Genomic DNA, 17,174 nt, shown 5'->3' with positions numbered 1-17,174 from the left:
TAAATAAGTTCATTTGTAAACTTTTTTTAATAACCTTACCTAAGTTATTTTGTAAATAGTTCATGTTTTAGACTCCACATATAAGTGATATCATACGGTATCTGTCTCTGTCTGACCTACTTCACTTAGTATGATCGTCTCCAGGCCCATCCATGTTGCTGCAAATGGCATTATTTCATTCTTTTTTATGGCTGAGTAGTATTCCACTGTGCGTATACACCACATCTTCTTTATCTGTTCATCCATAGATGGGCATTTAGGTTGCTCTCATGTCTTGGCTACTGTAAATAGTGCTGCTATGAATATTGGGGTGCATGTATCTTTTTGAATTAGAGTTTTCTCAGGATATATGCCAAGGAATGGAATTGTAGACTCATATGGCAACTCTATTTTTAGTTTTTTAAGGAATCTCCATACTATTCTCCATAGTATCTGTACCAATTTACAGTCCCACTAACAGTGTAGGAGACTGCCTCTTTCTCCCACACCCTCTTCAGCATTTGTTATTTGTGGACTCTTTAATAATGGCCATTCTGACCAGTTTACTATTTACTCATGTAAGCCAAAGCATTTTTGTGCACAAATGAATTTTTAAAAACTATGTTAAATTTGGTCTGAGGAATATTTGTATTAATATGGATTAAAATTTATTTTACAACATCAAAACCTTTAAAAATACTATCGCAACTTCTTGTTTGAAATTTTACACTTTGTGCTAAAGTAATTATCTTTAAAACACTTTTCTATTGTGTTTATAAAGGACAAGAGAAGAGAGAAGGTTTAGGGCTGCTATTTGTATTGTGTCGCTGAAAGTAACACATCTAATATATGTATATTTTTAACATGGCATGTCACTTATTGGCCATAATAAGTGCCATGTTAAAAATATACATATTTATTTATTTTATTTGGCCGTGCTAGGTCTCAGTTGTGGCATGCCAGATCTTTGGTTGTGGGATCTAGTTTCCTAACCAGAGGTAGAACTTGGGCCTCCTGCATTGGGAGTGTGGAGTCTTAGCCCCTGAACTACCTAGAAAGTTCCGAGTGCTGCATTTCCAATATTTGTTTTGAAGGACTGGAGATAAAGTAATGTAAGAATTCTGATCAGATCAATGCATGTGGGTTCTGGAGAGGCTTTATAGAGAGTTAGCACAGTGTGATGTTAAGAGAAGGGGTCTAAAGCCAGTCACCGGAATTTAACTCCCTTTCTCTACCTTATAGCTATGTGACCTTGAGTAAGTGACTTTACCTCTCTGTGCCTCGGTATATTCATCTGTAAATGTGGGATAACAATAATGCCCACCTTCTGTGATTACTAAGAAGATTTAATGGTTTAGAATTTTTAAAGCAATTAAAGTTGTATGTGGTATATGGTACATACTAGTATTGAGTGGTGTGTGCTAAGTCACTTCAGTCGTGTCTCTTGGACTGTAGCCCTCCAGATTCCTCTGTCCATGGAGTCTTCCAGGCAAGAATACTGGAATGGGTAGCCATTCCCTACTCCAGGGGATCTTTCCACTCCTGTTGTTTACCTGGTATTTACCCATAAACAATCAGCAATCCTTAAACTCATCAATTGAAAAAACAATGAAAAGCTCTCAGGAGAAGCTTTTCAAATGTTTTCTCAAAGCCTAGCTTCTATGTTGATTGCATTGCCCTAATTCTTGTTCTAAGGATTCTATTAAAGGAAAAAACTGAAAATGGAAGAAATCGCTTGCTTTTGGTGACCCTGTGTTAGTTCTTAATGATCAGTCCTATATTCTCCAGGGATTCTTAAGCCAGCCCCTTGAAAAAAGATCTGATTATTTTGGAGGGAGAAGTACTAGAATGAAGTGACTTAGTAGGCTGTTTGCAAAATTTTTCTTTATTTCTCTTAAAAATAATCTTGGCACCACCAGGTCATCAATTCTTCTGACATTTCTAAGTTTCCTCCAACATTAAGAATTACATTTCCACTATCTCACCTGCCATCCTCTCTGCAGAGATAAAGGCCAGGGTAGAACTCTCCAAAGCTGCCAGGAAACATCCTTTGGCTCCGACAGGATCGTTCTAATTAATAATAATCACAATAATATTGTGCTTTGCATTTTATCCAGGGACACCTGAACAGCCGGATGCTTTATGAACATTATTTAATTAAGCCTTATGACAATCCCGGGAGGGGAACTGGGAAACTGAAAGATTAGCTTAATCTCTGTGTGGATGAGGAGACGCGTCAGGAGGAGCAGGGCAACAGTGCAGGAGGGGACAGAGTGGCAGGTTAAGCAGAAAAGGGGGTGGATGGCAGATGTGCTCCGATAGCTGACTCACCGGTCACCAGCCTCCACACCTGGAGGAAGTGCTCTGAGCTGAATCTTTCCGCAATGCTCCTGTGGAGTTTTACATTTGTCAATAATGTATGATAATAACCATGTTCTATGTGATCCAGTGTTCTAGACGTGACTTTACATTTACTAAAGAAAATGCTGATTCAACAATGTTTATATTTATTTCCTCTTTCTCTTGTGCCCACCCCCACTCACCTTCTCCCCCCCTCCCCCCCACCCACTACACCTTGGTCACCTCTCTGGGCTCAAATCTGTCAGCAACAAGACTGACTGAAGCACAATCAAGTACAGCAAATGTCCAAGTTCATTGTCAATGCCAAGCCCAGACTCTAATCCATCATATTGCAGTGGTCATAGCCTCAAGATCTGGCCTAAGAAAGCCATTCTAGAGTCTTCAAGAGCATGTCATTCTTGCCCAAGAGGACCATGTGCCTGCACAGGTGTACGACATGGGGTGCAGGCTGGGGCCGGCTCTGCCCTGGGAAACCCAGACTCTTTAAAGGACTCCCCTAATCACCTAAACAACAACAATAGCAACAAAATAAATAGCTCATGCCCTTCTTTGTGAAGCTCCCCTGAGAAATAAAGTCTGTGTGATGTTGGATAACGGGGAAAACTAATTTGAAATTTACTCTACTTGACTTAAAGACATGTAGGAGTTAGTATAATTTTTTTTTTATCATGAGGACTTTTGACATAAAATATTAACCTCTCTGAGAAATATTTGCTAAGCTGAATTGCCTTAAATTAGCACCCCATCACAAAATCAAGGGGTGTTTAGTTGAATTAAAATAAAGTAAGTTGAATGAAATGCTCTTTCTCTCTAAACTGAGCTCATCGTTTCCCCTCCCAGCTCACCACCAGCTAGCACTCACATACCTGAGACGTCTCCTACTATGGTCCCCGGCCATGGTTTTCCTTTCCTGTACTGCATCTTACAGTTCTATCTCCCTGGACCAAATGATGCACGAGAAGAAAGAAGAGATGTGAGCCATTGGTTACTGAGATAAGCACCGACAATAGGTCATTTAGATCACTCAGTGCTCTCTGTTAAACATCAGTCTGAGGTGTCTCCATCGCCTGCATTTTTTGGAAAACTCCCATAATTTCCATTTTCATCTTTCTGCCAGGAAATAAAACCCTATAGCAGCCAGTGATTTGATGCTGGGAAAGGCTGAAGGCAGGTGGAGAAGGGGACGACAGAGGATGAGATGGTTGGATGGCATTACCAACTCAATGGACATGAGTTTGAGCAAGCTCTGGGAGATGGTGAAGGACAGGGAAGCCTGGCGTGCTGCTGTCCACGGAATTGCAAAGAGTTGGACGCTACTGAGCAGCTAAATATAGCAGCCAGTGATGTGCTGAGTATATTTAGAGTTGCCTGTGCCTGTTTCTCTATTACAAACTTCTCATGCATATATTTGAACACGGAGAGAGAAAATGTGCATACATTTAAATATGTTGGTAAAGGATCTATATCCTCTTCCTATCCATTTGTAGCCAACACTCATTGCTTCAGTAATGAGGAAATGAAGTGCTTTCTTTGGAGAAAAAACTGATCTTTCATCCTGATTGTCCAGAGAATGACCCAGCCTGCCACGCATTCAGACCTCCAGGCAATCAAGCGCTGCTCTGTTCCAATGCTTACTTCTATGTGAAGTTCATAGTCTCAGATTAAATGAACCTTCTTCAGCCAAAAGAAAAGGCTCCACAGGCATGGCTACCACACTCCCTGTATCTGCCTGACACTGGAGAAAGAATAAACTTGGGCTATTCAAAACTGGCTGCCAATTATATTTTTAAAAAGATGTTTTGCTGACATCTAGAGGCATTTGGGTAATAACACTTATTAATAATAATTCTTCACACTTCTAGGGTGTCTTGCTTCGCATGATCCCCCAGCTCTTTACACACATTAATTAATTACTCATCACAGCACCCCTGTGAGGTAGTGTAGGTAAGCATTATTATGTGCAAAGGATTTATTGATTTTTCAAAGCAATATATAGCTGTGGCACAGAGGGGGAAACCATAGGAGCATGAATTAAGGATGGGAAAAAAAAAAGATAGTGAATGTAAAGGAAAACAAATAAAACTAAGAATTACCCCCCACTGTGCTCTTTAGAGAAATGATTACTTCACAAGTTCCAAGGGCCTGAATGTTAACTAATTTGGCTGTTAACAGCTCCGGCAAAGGCACGTAGGAAATTGGAAGGAGAGAGTCACCAGTAAATATCCAAGTTTTCCTTTTCTATCCCGGTCACGAAACTCTTTGCTCAAGGTTTTACTCTGCCTGGATATTTTCTGGTAGTGACTGGGGGGCTGTGACTGAAGGAGAGCCCTTGAATTTATGATGGAGGCACTTTTTTATGGGGGAGGTAGGAACATGAGATGGGGTGCAGAGAGAAGGAGAAACTTCAGTCAAGTTTCTATGCAAAAATATGCTTGGAGGCTGTGGAATTTAAACTATGTCCCTAAGTGCAGCTATATGAATTGAATGTCTTTTGGAACCCTTCTAGTCTTGTTTTATGGCAGTGGTTCAGCTGCTATTTTTTTAAAGTGGTAACTATTCTAGGTTCGTATTTTAGGCATGATTCTTATTTATTTTCATGGAGCTAAAACTTCTGAGGCTTACCATTCATTTCTAAGCTGAAAGGTAATATTCTACTTAAAAAGAGAAGTGTCGTAAAATCACTAGCTCGCAGACACCAAGACATGATAGAAGGCTCGAAAAATGGTTTATATTCTTCATAGAAGTTATTGTAATGCTTTGTTTTTATGAGGCTGACAATAAGCTACCTTCAAAACAACTTATTTTGCTCAAAACTCTTGTACTCATTGGGTTTGAAAAAAGGTAACAGCAAAGTAAAGTGAACCTCAGGCTCATGCTTACTTGCTCTGTTGTGTCCGACTCTTTGTAACCTCATGGATGACAGAAGAGCCACACTTCTTCTGTCCATGGAATTCTCCAGGCAAGAATACTGGAGTGGGTTGCCATTTCCTTTTCCAGGGGATCTTCCCGACCCAGGGATTGAACCTACATCTCCTGCATTGGCAGGCAGATTCTTTACCACTGAGCCACCTTGGAAGCCAGAGTGAACCTAAGTGAGCACAATGGCTGTCAGGGAATTGGGGTACTTGTCTTCTGGAGTTGACACCAAAATTAAAAGTTACCACCTTGACCTCCACCTCCCTGGGCACTGTGAGTCTGCCCTCCACGTTCTCAGGCACATCAGAACCCACGTCTGTCACCAGAAACTCTGTCACCTCATTTGCATACTTGTGGGAAATTGAAACCTAGACCTAGGCTCAAAGTTAGAGAACAAAGAAATAGATAAGCAGGGCCAGTGAGCAGAATTGATGCTAGGTGCCCTTTCTGGTGGGCCCCCTCATGTTCTCTACTTATGTGTTTTTTTTTTTCTTTCATTGCATACTTTCATACTGATACAAGTTGTACCAATTCTAAATTTATTAGCTCAGAAGATACTCCTATTTTTATATTTTATTAGTCAGTCACCCATTGGAAGGAAACCATTGGTCAATTTCTCTCCCAACTTGTACTTGGGATGAGGTGCTCTGGAGACAGTGGATTTCGTTTTGAGGCGGTAGAGTCATTTGCAATTGTAGTTCAGGGAGAAGCAGGCTGGAGGGTGACATGATACTGGACAGAAGATCCACAGAGATATGGGAGGGGGCTACTGGTTGGAAGGAAAGAGGCGTTTACTGGGGAAGGAGATAGGTACTCTGTAAACCATCACCATCGAGATGTTGCCTGGCTCTGTCTCAATGACTCAGTAAGGAAAGAAACCCTTTTTTCTTCCTCTTTCTTCTCCTCCCTCTGCCTTTGGCTTGGCATGCTGTTCCCAGATGACACCTCTTTGCTATCATCCAACTATACCCTGGGTCAAGGAGGCTTCAGAAGCTCACCTGGGAGCCCAAACACCACCCATTATCTTGCTTATCAGGGAAAATATTAAAGTTCCCAATATGGGACAAAACAACAATTTTAAAAGCCACTCCCTTCAAAAGTTAGAGACAATTTTATCATCAAATAGTGCTGAGAATCATGGCATCCCATATCCATCAACATGGCAACTAGGTTTCTTTAAGTTTCAATACCTGGTTCAGCTCATAGGTATTACCATTTATACAGTCTATGATTTAAGAGTAAAATTGCTATCAAGCTTTTTGTGTACTATCTTTTCCTACTAACAGATACAAAGCCACTTGCCTAAGACAGCAACAATTTATACTAAGTGAATATGAACAAATACTCATTCCCCTCTCTTTTTAGGATTATATGCCTCCTAGGTGAAGAGGAAGTTGAAGAGTTAAAATGCTATCATGCACGAGAAATACATTCCCACTTGCAAAACAGCCACTGATACAAAATAACGTGTGCAGGACCTAAAATTCAAGGGGTTTACTATGAAAGACTTATTTTTAGAACTCACAGAGTCATTTCCAGTTCTGTATTTTTTGAAACAAAATTTTATTTCAATAGAACATTGGAATGACTGGAAACAGGAAGGTTTTTTTTGACTGCTTGGCTTCATCTGCAATTCTGGAGATACAAAGTGGAGATCTGCTGATGGACATCTCTGTTGAAGGCAGAACTCAGCAAGTTTCTCCAGCATCACCCCTGCCACCTCGCTGCCCACTTAGGACCCTCACTTCCTTGTCTTGATCATGGAAACAAGGTGGTTCTATCATCTAACTGTGAGTTTGAACTGTTCTCTGTTCAAAAGAATAAGACACACTCTGACTATAAGCATTTGTCCTTTGTCCAAAACCCTGCAGTGACTTCTTTTTCTCTTGTAGAGTAAAAGCCAGTCCACAGACATAGAAAATAAGCTTATGGTTACCGAAAGGAAAAAGCAAGGAATTATTATTCCTTAGATAATTTAGAAATTGGGGGTTAACAGATACAAATTGCTATATATAAAATAGATAACCAACAAGGACTAACTGAATAGAGCAAGAAACTATATCCATTATTTTGGAATAGCCTATGAGGGAAAAGTATCTGAAAACGTATATATTACTGAATCACTATGCTTGTACATCAGAAACTAAGACAACATTGTAAATCAGCTATACTTCAATTTTTAACTCAAAGAATAAAGTAAAAACATACAAGCAATGAATAATTGTTTCACGATAAGCTATGGCATAGATAAGGAAAACATAGTACTCTGATTTTATCTTAAACATTGCCTGCTATCTTAATATCAAAATAACTGTGATCTTTGAGCTTAGAGACAATATTCTAGTCTTTAAAAAAGCCAAGGTCCTTACCACAGCTGACACATTCTTGACTGATCTGTCCCACTCACCCCTCTGGCCTCAGCTCCTGTACTTACCCAATTGTTCACCTCACTCAGGAGTCCAAGCTATTCCTTAAACACTTGAGAAACACATCTGCCTCAGGGCCTTTGCACTTGCCATTTCTTCAATTTTCTGTTTCCCAGTCATCTTCTCAGGGAGATCTTCCCTGGCCTTCATCTAATTTTTCAGTGTTCCTTTCTCTCCCCAAACCCTAAAGGCATCCCATCCTCCAACTCTGCTTTATTTTTCTTCTCGGCACTCTTACAAACTTGATATTGTTTATATTTCACTTTTTTATCCTATTTAGCATTGTTATCCCCCAAGTAGAACAAAAGCTTATACAGTCAGAAATCATTGCTTTGTTCACTGCTGTATCCCTAGGACCCATAACAATATCTGTTAGTACTTAGTAGGTGCTCAAGCGACATGTGTTCAAGGAATCTTTGGAAAGTCCTGCAGATTGAAGGCAGAAATGGTTCATAGAAATCTGATGCATAGATGTGGAGGCACCAGGCAGTAAGCTTAAGCACGCAGAGAAATTAACTTTCTTTAAAGTGGCCAGTTGAACAAATGGAAATCACAGACCAAATTACACCATCAAGCCTTTAATGAAACCACCATGAGTTCATTCAAGGCCGCCCAGATGATTTCAAAGCAATGTGGCAAAGTGCTTCTATTTCAGAGTGATAAATGCCTGTTCAACTGCTAATGCTTCTTTCAGAAATCTTGTGTAGCTTCAGTGAAGCTCATTTATAAACCTTAACTACTGTAGCTAATTTAACTCGCTAATTTTAGACATCATGTTGAATGAAAATCTGCATTTTATTGTGTATCATTTTGTCTACTGCTAACATTAATATGCTTTCTGTAATGTGGAACCACAAATGTTTTAAATACATATTTAGGCTTTCTGAAGCATTTGTGTTAACTAGATTTCTTCTCTTCTGTACATTTTAGAGGCTGTCCTAACAGATCGCACACCCACCAGGCAGAACATGTGAAAAAATGCTTAGTTCTGCATGGAACCAGTAAGGAAGGACACTAGGTCCCAAGGCCTGATGGGAAATCAGTAAACACTTCCCTTCCCATCTGTCTTCATACTGGAGTAGCAACAAAATGTGTTTGGGGGAAGGATGCTGAAAATCTTACAGTTGGTATCTACCTGTGACCCCTCAGATTAATGGGATGAGGGTATAAAGGGGTTGTGCTGCCAAAGAAAAAAAGAGGGAAGTGTCATTGGCAAATGGGCTTAAGACAATGTCATAGCTGGTTGGCAAGCAATTTTTTTTTTTTTTTAGGTACACCCCACAGCATGTGGGATCTTAGTTTCCTGACTAGGGATTGAACCCGTGCCCCTGGCAGTAGAAGCAGAGTCCTAACCACTAGACCACTGGGAAGTCCCTGAAAACATTTTTGAAGAGCACGATGTATCAAGAAACTTTTCTCTGCTCACATTTATTTCTTTTTTATTTTAATTTTTAATTGTAGCATAGTTGTTTTACAATGTTGTGTTAGTTTCAGGTGTACAGCACAGTGATCTAGTTTTTATTTTCAGACTGGAAAACACCAGCACCTTTCATTTCCATGATTCATCTCGATTCCCCAGTGGTCAGCGTCACCACCAGCTTTGTGATGCAGTTATACATATATATTCTTTTTCAGATTCTTTTTCCTTATAGATTATTGTAAAACATTGATTAGAGTTCCCTGTGTTATGCAGTAGGTCCTTGCAGCTTATCTATTTTATATATAGTTGTGTGTATCTGTTAATCCAACTCCCAATTTACCCCTGCTTCCCTCTCTCTCTGTTGATAAGTGTGTGGTTTTTTTTTTTTTCTGTCTGTGAGTCTGTTTCCATTTTATAAATAAGTTCATTTATGTAATTTTTTTGAATGATCTGCTCTCATTTAGATTTCTTAACTGTTCTATAACTTGGGGCTTCCCTGATAGATCAGTTGGTAAAGAATCCGTGTGCAATGAAGGAGACCTGGGTTTAGTCCCTCTGTTCTATAACTCCACCTATGTTGATAATGTGCTTTAAAATTTCCACCTGCATTTAAAGCATGTTTATTCTTTCTCCCTTGCCAACTCCTCAAATTCATGCCAGAACTTCGTCTATGACTCTCACCACGGCCCTCTAGACTTATCTTTACTTCCCACCTCAAATCTTCTGCTGCAGAAAACAGTGCTGTATATGTAGAAATAATCTCAATAAATCACTGTTTTCAAGAACAAAAAAAATTAGATGTATGTATATATGTGCATACCTACTCCAGGCCTCTGTATAGAAACATGGATACTCTCATATCATGGCAAGATTATCATATCCTCAGACTGGAGATTAACTTATTTTTTCAGGATGCTTTTGTAACTATTAGACCACCCACTTCTTCAGAGAGAGGTCATAATTTTCACAATTTATTTCCCCGATTGTGAGAACGCATGTATGCTTTTAATGCTTCTTAGTAGGAAGGGCTTGTGTTTAACATCTGTAGACAGAAAAGATTCTAAGGAGAAGTTTTGGAGAAGAATGGCTCTGTTATTTGTAGGGAAGTGGAGTTCCTCATTTTTTTAATGTTTTAAAACTTTATTTCTACATAACTATACTTATAGAAATAGGCATGTTGGTTAATAGAATGCAATTTAACTTATCCTACACAATTTGAACCAAAAAACTTGGTACATGGTTTGCTTTAAAAAGGAAAGAAAAAGAATTTGCAGCCCGGTTTATTTTTTATCTATTATAAGAAAAATTAAGAGTTCCATTCCGTTTCTCTCTTTTCTTAAGCATAATTTTATTTTCCTTTGAGTGACTATCTGTAAAATACCTTTCAGAACCTGGACCAAATTTTAGTGGTAGCTTTGGAGAAGGAAATGGCAACCCACTCCAGTGTTCTTGCCTGGAGAATCCCAGGGATGGCGGAGCCTGGCGGGCTGCCGTCTATGGGATTGCACAGGGTCGGACACGACTGAAGCGACTTAGCAGCAGCAGCAGCAGCAGATGGTAAAAGATCTGCCTGCAATGCAGGAGACCCAGGTTTGATCCCTGGGTTGGGAAGATCCCCTGGAGAAGGGAATGGCAACCCACTTCAGTATCCTTGCCTGGAGAATCCCATGGACAGAGGAGCCTGGAGGGCTACAGTCCTTGGGCTCGCAAAGAGTCAGACGCCATGGAGTGACTAATAGTAACCAACTCATGAACACATGAAGGAAAAAATAATAGTAAAGAAAGGATCATAATAAACCTTACTGGATGACAGCAAGGGGTCTCAGAAAGAGCAAGGTGTTTGGTGAGGCAAGATGAGTTTAAATCTTAGGTCCACCACTTACAAACTGCGTGCCGTCTTTAGCAAGTTGGCACTCAGTCATTTTCAAATGGGTGCTACATACTCATTTTACAGAGAAGAAAAGAAAGACTCAGGGGGCTTACAAAAGAAAAATACGTTAAGTGCTTACCACACGGTATAAGCTTGATGAATGTTCACTCCCCCAAAATAACAATAAAAACCATTACCTGCAGTTATGAAACCTTTGCTTTTTCCCTGGGAAAGACCACAGCAGCGAGAGTTGCCAAGTACTCTGTCACGGTGCCAACCCTGAAACTTAAGTTTCCTGATTTTTTAATCCCAGTACAAAACCCAACCCCTTAAGTTCCCTACAACTAAAAAGGGCAATTATACATTGAGTCATTATATTAGATCTTTCTAAATAGACCTCATATATTCCTCAGGCATCAACACTAAATGAGACTTCTCATGTTTTGGAGAATCTGACTTGCAGGTAGCTGTCAATATTTGCAAGTTCATTTTCTGTAGTCAAGGATATCTCCCCATCTCCCCTGAATTTGGTCTTTCTTTAAATCATAAAGGAATCAGGTACTCTGCCTTACAGAAGTGAACCATTTAGATACCTTCTTTTTTTTTTTTATTTTATTTTTAAACTTTACAATATTGTATTAGTTTTGCCAAATATCGAAATGAATCCACCACAGGTATACATGTGTTCCCCATCCTGAACCCTTCTCCCTCCTCCCTCCCCATTCCATCCCTCTGGGTCGTCCCCGTGCACCAGCCCCAAGCATCCAGTATCGTGCATCGAACCTGAACTGGCGACTCGTTTCATACATGATATTATACATGTTTCAATGCCATACTCCCAAATCTTCCCACCCTCTCCCTCTCCCACAGAGTCCATAAGACTGTTCTATACATCAGTGTCTCTTTTGCTGTCTCGTACACAGGGTTATTGTTACCATCTTTCTAAATTCCATATATATGCATTAGTATACTATATTGGTGTTTTTCTTTCTGGCTTACTTCACTCTGTATAATAGGTTCCAGTTTCATCCACCTCATTAGAACTGATTCAAATGTATTCTTTTTAATGGCTGAGTAGTACTCCATTGTGTATATGTACCACAGCTTTCTTATCCATTCATCTGCTGATGGGCATCTAGGTTGCTTCCATGTCCTGGCTATTATAAACAGTGCTTCGATGAACATTGGGGTATACGTGTCTGTTGTTAGGCTAAGACTGCCCTCTCATGAACAACTCTGTGCCCTGTTCAGATAAAATCCTGCTCTGATTCTCTGTAGCAATTCAGATGGTTTTTTCTATCCCCAGATCAATGTGTGGAAAAGTAGGCTGGATCAGCGCTGTTGGAGGATGTGGTGGTCTCTTCCCGGTCAGGATGAGAGACTGAGAACACCAGGAAGACCAGAAGCCCTACTACCCTGAGAGGATGGAAGCAGCCCCCAGTGCCTCAGAGGTCAACACAGGCCTAGGTTACTACATGCATGCTTACCAGCAGGACATTGATGAGGATCAATGTTGGTGTGAGTGACTGCGGGGTCTTGATCAGCATGGGGGTAGGAAAAGGTGAAGTCTTTCTCAGTTCCATGTAAGATGGCTTTTTTTTTCTCCTGAGAATTTTCCTATTAGAATCAACATTGAAAGAAAAAGGGGTTAGCAAACCTGTGTGTGTGTGTTTTAATTTTTAGAGTAGGTAACACTTGTTCCATACTTTACAGTTGACATGGTATTTTTCTAATTGATTCTCATTTCTGAGCCTCACGAAAGACCTGTGAGATTCTGGGGACCATTTTTCCACTTCACAGATGAAAAATTTGAAGGCTCAAAATTACATGACTTTGTGGGAAGTCCCTGGTGGCTCAGATGGTAAAGAACCTGCCTGCAATACAGGAGACCCAGGTTTGATCTCTGGGTTGGGAAGACCCCCTGGAGAAGGGAATGGCACTCACTCCAGTATTCTTGCCTGGAGAATTCCATGGACAGGGGAGCCTGGTGAGCTACAGTCCAAGGGGTTGCAAAGAGTCCCGTAGGACTGAGAGATTAACACTTTCACTTTCCATGGCCAGTAGGCATGATGCAAGCGTCACCTACAAACTTTTCAAGGTTGGATTTATTATTGTCCCCATTTTACTGACAAAGAGAGAGAAGTTAAGTGAGCCAACTGAAAACAGAGCAGATAAGTGGCAGATATGGAATCTGAGCTCTGCATGCTGCTGCTGCTGCTGCTAAGTCGCTTCAGTTGTGTCCGACTCTGTGCGACCCCAGAGACGGCAGTCCACCAGGCTTCCCCGTCCCTGGGATTCTCCAGGCAAGAACACTGGAGTGGGTTGCCATTTCCTTCTCCAGTGCATGAAAGTGAAAAGTGAAAGTGAAGTCGCTCAGTCATGTCCGACTCTAGCGACCCCATGGACTGCAGCCCACCAGGCTCCTCCGTCCATGGGATTTTCCAGGCAAAAGTACCCAGCTCCAAAGCTCACAACACAACTAGATGCCTCCCCAAGGCCTTTCCTTTCCCTCTTAAGGTCTATTTGTATCTGTGTACCATCAGCCAATCCCCAACTTTGTGGGGAGCATACATGGGAAGAAGTAATTAAAGGACCATAGAGGGATAGCAAGTTGGGTTCCGAGAGGAGTGAAAAATTTTCAGAGGCCAAGAATTGATACAGCTCCTGGTGAGCGATTTCTTATGCAGAAGCAGAAAGTAGAATCTATATGAAATACATGATAAACATCCACACAATTCAAAGGCATGATGGAAAAGAATAGACAGCCCTTATTTAAAAAAAAAAAATGCCAGCAAGGGACTTCCCTGGTGGTCCCGTGGTTAAGACTCCGTGCTTCTGATGCAAGGGGCACAGGTTCCATCCCTGACCAGGGAACTAAGATACCACATGCTGCAAAGTGTGGGGCCCTGTCCCCCCAAAAAAGGTTTCAAAAAAGACTAAAAGCCACAACAGTCAGAAGAGCTTTGGACCCACAGCCTCAGGAGGCTATTCAAAGTTCTTCTTTGCTTTGTGATTTCCTCTTACCCAGAAGTAAAATTCAGGCCTTTTGACAAATTTGAACAGCAGGTGTTTACTGAGAGTCTACTGTATAAGAGCTGCATGGAAATTATACTCTGACTGTTAGGAAAACTCACCCTGTTTTCGATTTCCCCTTGAATATCACCAGTGACCTCAAATCACTCGAAATCATACTTACTTCCATTTTTTACGATATCTAGATTTCTTTTAATGAAGACATTTAATGAAAGCCATCACAGATTTGTCGAGAATCTTCTTCAACAAAACAGAATGTGGATATCTCTCTACTGACGTGTCCATCCATGCCCACACCCATATCCATACGTATGTACAGTAAGACTTGTTCAAGAGGATAATAGCCCCCACAGAAGTCGTTGTTTTATAGAGCGCTAACAAAACATCCTCGCCAAGCAAATGGTTTCATTAAATTTGCTGCACAGCAGAAATGAGTACAACATGGTAAACCAACTATACTTCAATAAAAAATAAATAAATTTTTAAAATTGTATCAGAAAAAAGGGTAGGCTGCGTATATGCAAATAATTCCGCAGCCCATTTCTCAGCCTACAGTGTGCTCTGCCTCACACAGCTCTCCCTTTCTTTCTCCTGTTCTCCTGAGTCCCCTGTCTCCTCTTTTTCCTTTTGCTTTTATTAGGGAGCCTTTGTCCTTTAGCCAGAAGCAAGCCTGCAGGCAATACCCCATGTTCTAATAAAGCAGCCCTTTTGTCAATGGAAGTAATGATTACCTCTCTTGCAGCTGCCCCTGGTGTTGCATTTTTGTAACACAATTTGGCCTCTTTGGGCTCTGGTTAGTCCTATTTAACTTACTGCAGGGGTTCCCTGTTTGATCTCTAATTGATATAATTGACTGGGCATAATCGAGAAGGTTTTATGGATGTTTATTGATAGCTAATTTTCCTTCATCCATTGTTTAATTCGATAAGAGCATAACCTAATTTATTGTCACTCCAACAGGGATCCATTACCCTTTTGATAAATGCTTCTGGGGCTAACTTGTCAGTAACTGATTTCAAAGAGCTGTTTAGCCTACAGAGTCCATCATTAGTTAATGGCAGTTTAGAAAGCTAATGATGTTATAAATTACAATCAATAAGAACATGGAAATTACAGTAGTTGAGCGACATAACACTATATTATTAAACCAACACTAGACCACACCTTTGCTTACTATACGTGTTTCCAAATCCATTTAATGATTTTCACAATTAACCCAGGAAGTCATGGATTGGGAGGGAAACTGTGGGAATCAGGAAACTTATACTTAAAGACCCATTTCAAAAAACAGAGGAGTCCTGCAATGGTTTTTGACAATGGAGGGAACCTGGGGTCCTAGCACGCAGGCAGAAACACACACACGGCTCTCCGGCGTCTCATGTCATTAACTGGATCCTATCACACTTCCTCACAAATCATAAATTAGCAAAAGCAACACTTTGAATTCATGAACACATATGATCAGTTGGCTTAACTTGGGATTTCCAGATAAAGCCAGGTAACTTATCAGAAGTGTCTTGTTGGCAGGGAGAAATTTTCTTTCTACTTGGGAAAACTTCACTATTAGTACTTTAGGTAACTGCATCCAAATCATATATATAAAACACACATACAAGCATTTGATTTCTTCCTTAAAAGCACCACCAATCTTGTAGAACTTTTGGTGTTCAAAATTGCATTGCATAGCTGTCTTAGTGGAGCCAGAATTAATTTAGGATATCACAGAGTGTATCCATCCTTACTTGTGTTGATAGCCAAGTCTTCCTTACTGATTTCCTGATGGTTGAGACTAGTCCACTTTCTTACTGAGATAGAACCTAATTATTGGCAGTCTTTTTGTTTCAGTCTCTGGGTCTCATTTGTTTCTGGCAGCCACTTATCTCCCTCAATGGTTTGTAGAGAAATAAATGCTGGTTCTTCCAGTGACATGCAGATAGTGGTAATGATTGCATAGGAATATGGGTGTACTTCATGCCATTGAACTGTAAAGTTAAAAATGGTTAAAATGGTAAATTTTATCTTATAAGCATTTTACCACAACACAAAGGTGACACTTCCTAAAGCAATGATCGCCTTTTACATTTATATAATAGTTTTGATATATTAATATTCAGTGATTAGAAATTTAATGTGAACAAAAATACTTACAGAAAGCAATTCTGTTTGGAGAAGAGTTAACCTACAGGTGATTATATCTTTGTCAGTTTATCAGTTCCATCCACCTTCTGTACTTCAGAGAACTTAGCAAATGACATGATTCTTCCTTTCACTTTCAGTTCTGAAGCAGAAAAGGGAAGAGGTTTTTGGTGTCGATAGAATGATGCCATTTAAACTTACAGTTTCTGTGAGAAATTTTCTGAAAGAGGACCTGAAGCCCAGGACTTGACTCATTCATCTGTTCATTCATTTAACAACCCGTTATTGAGTGTTTATCAAGGGCGCAGGACTGGAGTGGGCACTGTGGAAAACACAAACATAGTTTATTTGAGATCAGACTCTGATTGAAGGGAGAAAACACAAAGTACAAGGTGAATGTGAAAAGTGAGTTAATAATAAACATCAGTATGTGGGAGTGTCCCAGGCAGAATATGGTAAGCTGCAAACCTACAGCAAGAAGGGGTTATTTTGTGCTCTGGTCAGTGAGACCTTGATAAAGAAGGTGATTCATGCAAGTGCACACTAGCTTGACCTGTGAGTGAATTCTGAGAGGAGGAGGAAACTTGAGAGAGGTGGGCACTGAACCAAGGTAAGGCAACTGGAATGGATGCCACATGGACACAGGCAGGGAGGTCTCTCCCCTAACAAGAAGACACATGCAGGATGCAGAGTCAGAGCACAGTAATTGTCCACATCTCTGACGACAAGTCCCTGAAAACAACTAGAATAGAAGGGAAGGGACTCTCAACACTACTTGCTGAGGAAGCATCGCAATTAGAGTAAGGGATGCGGTAAAGAAAAGAAGTATGGCTACAACACCATAGGAAAACTACAGTGCTGTAGTGACAGTGGAGGATATTTTAATCTCTGAGAAAACAGTATGAAAAGTGAAAGTGTTAGTCACTCAGTCATGTCCGACTCTTTGAGACCCCATGGACTGTAGCCCGCCTTCTCCTCTGTCTGTGGAACTCTCCAGGCAAGAATACTGGAGTGGGTTGCCATTCCTTTCTCA

This window comes from Bos mutus, chromosome 23 (assembly GCF_027580195.1).
Source record: "Bos mutus isolate GX-2022 chromosome 23, NWIPB_WYAK_1.1, whole genome shotgun sequence".
NCBI classification, from domain to species: Eukaryota; Metazoa; Chordata; class Mammalia; order Artiodactyla; family Bovidae; genus Bos; species Bos mutus.
Note: the sequence above shows the minus strand (reverse complement) of the source record.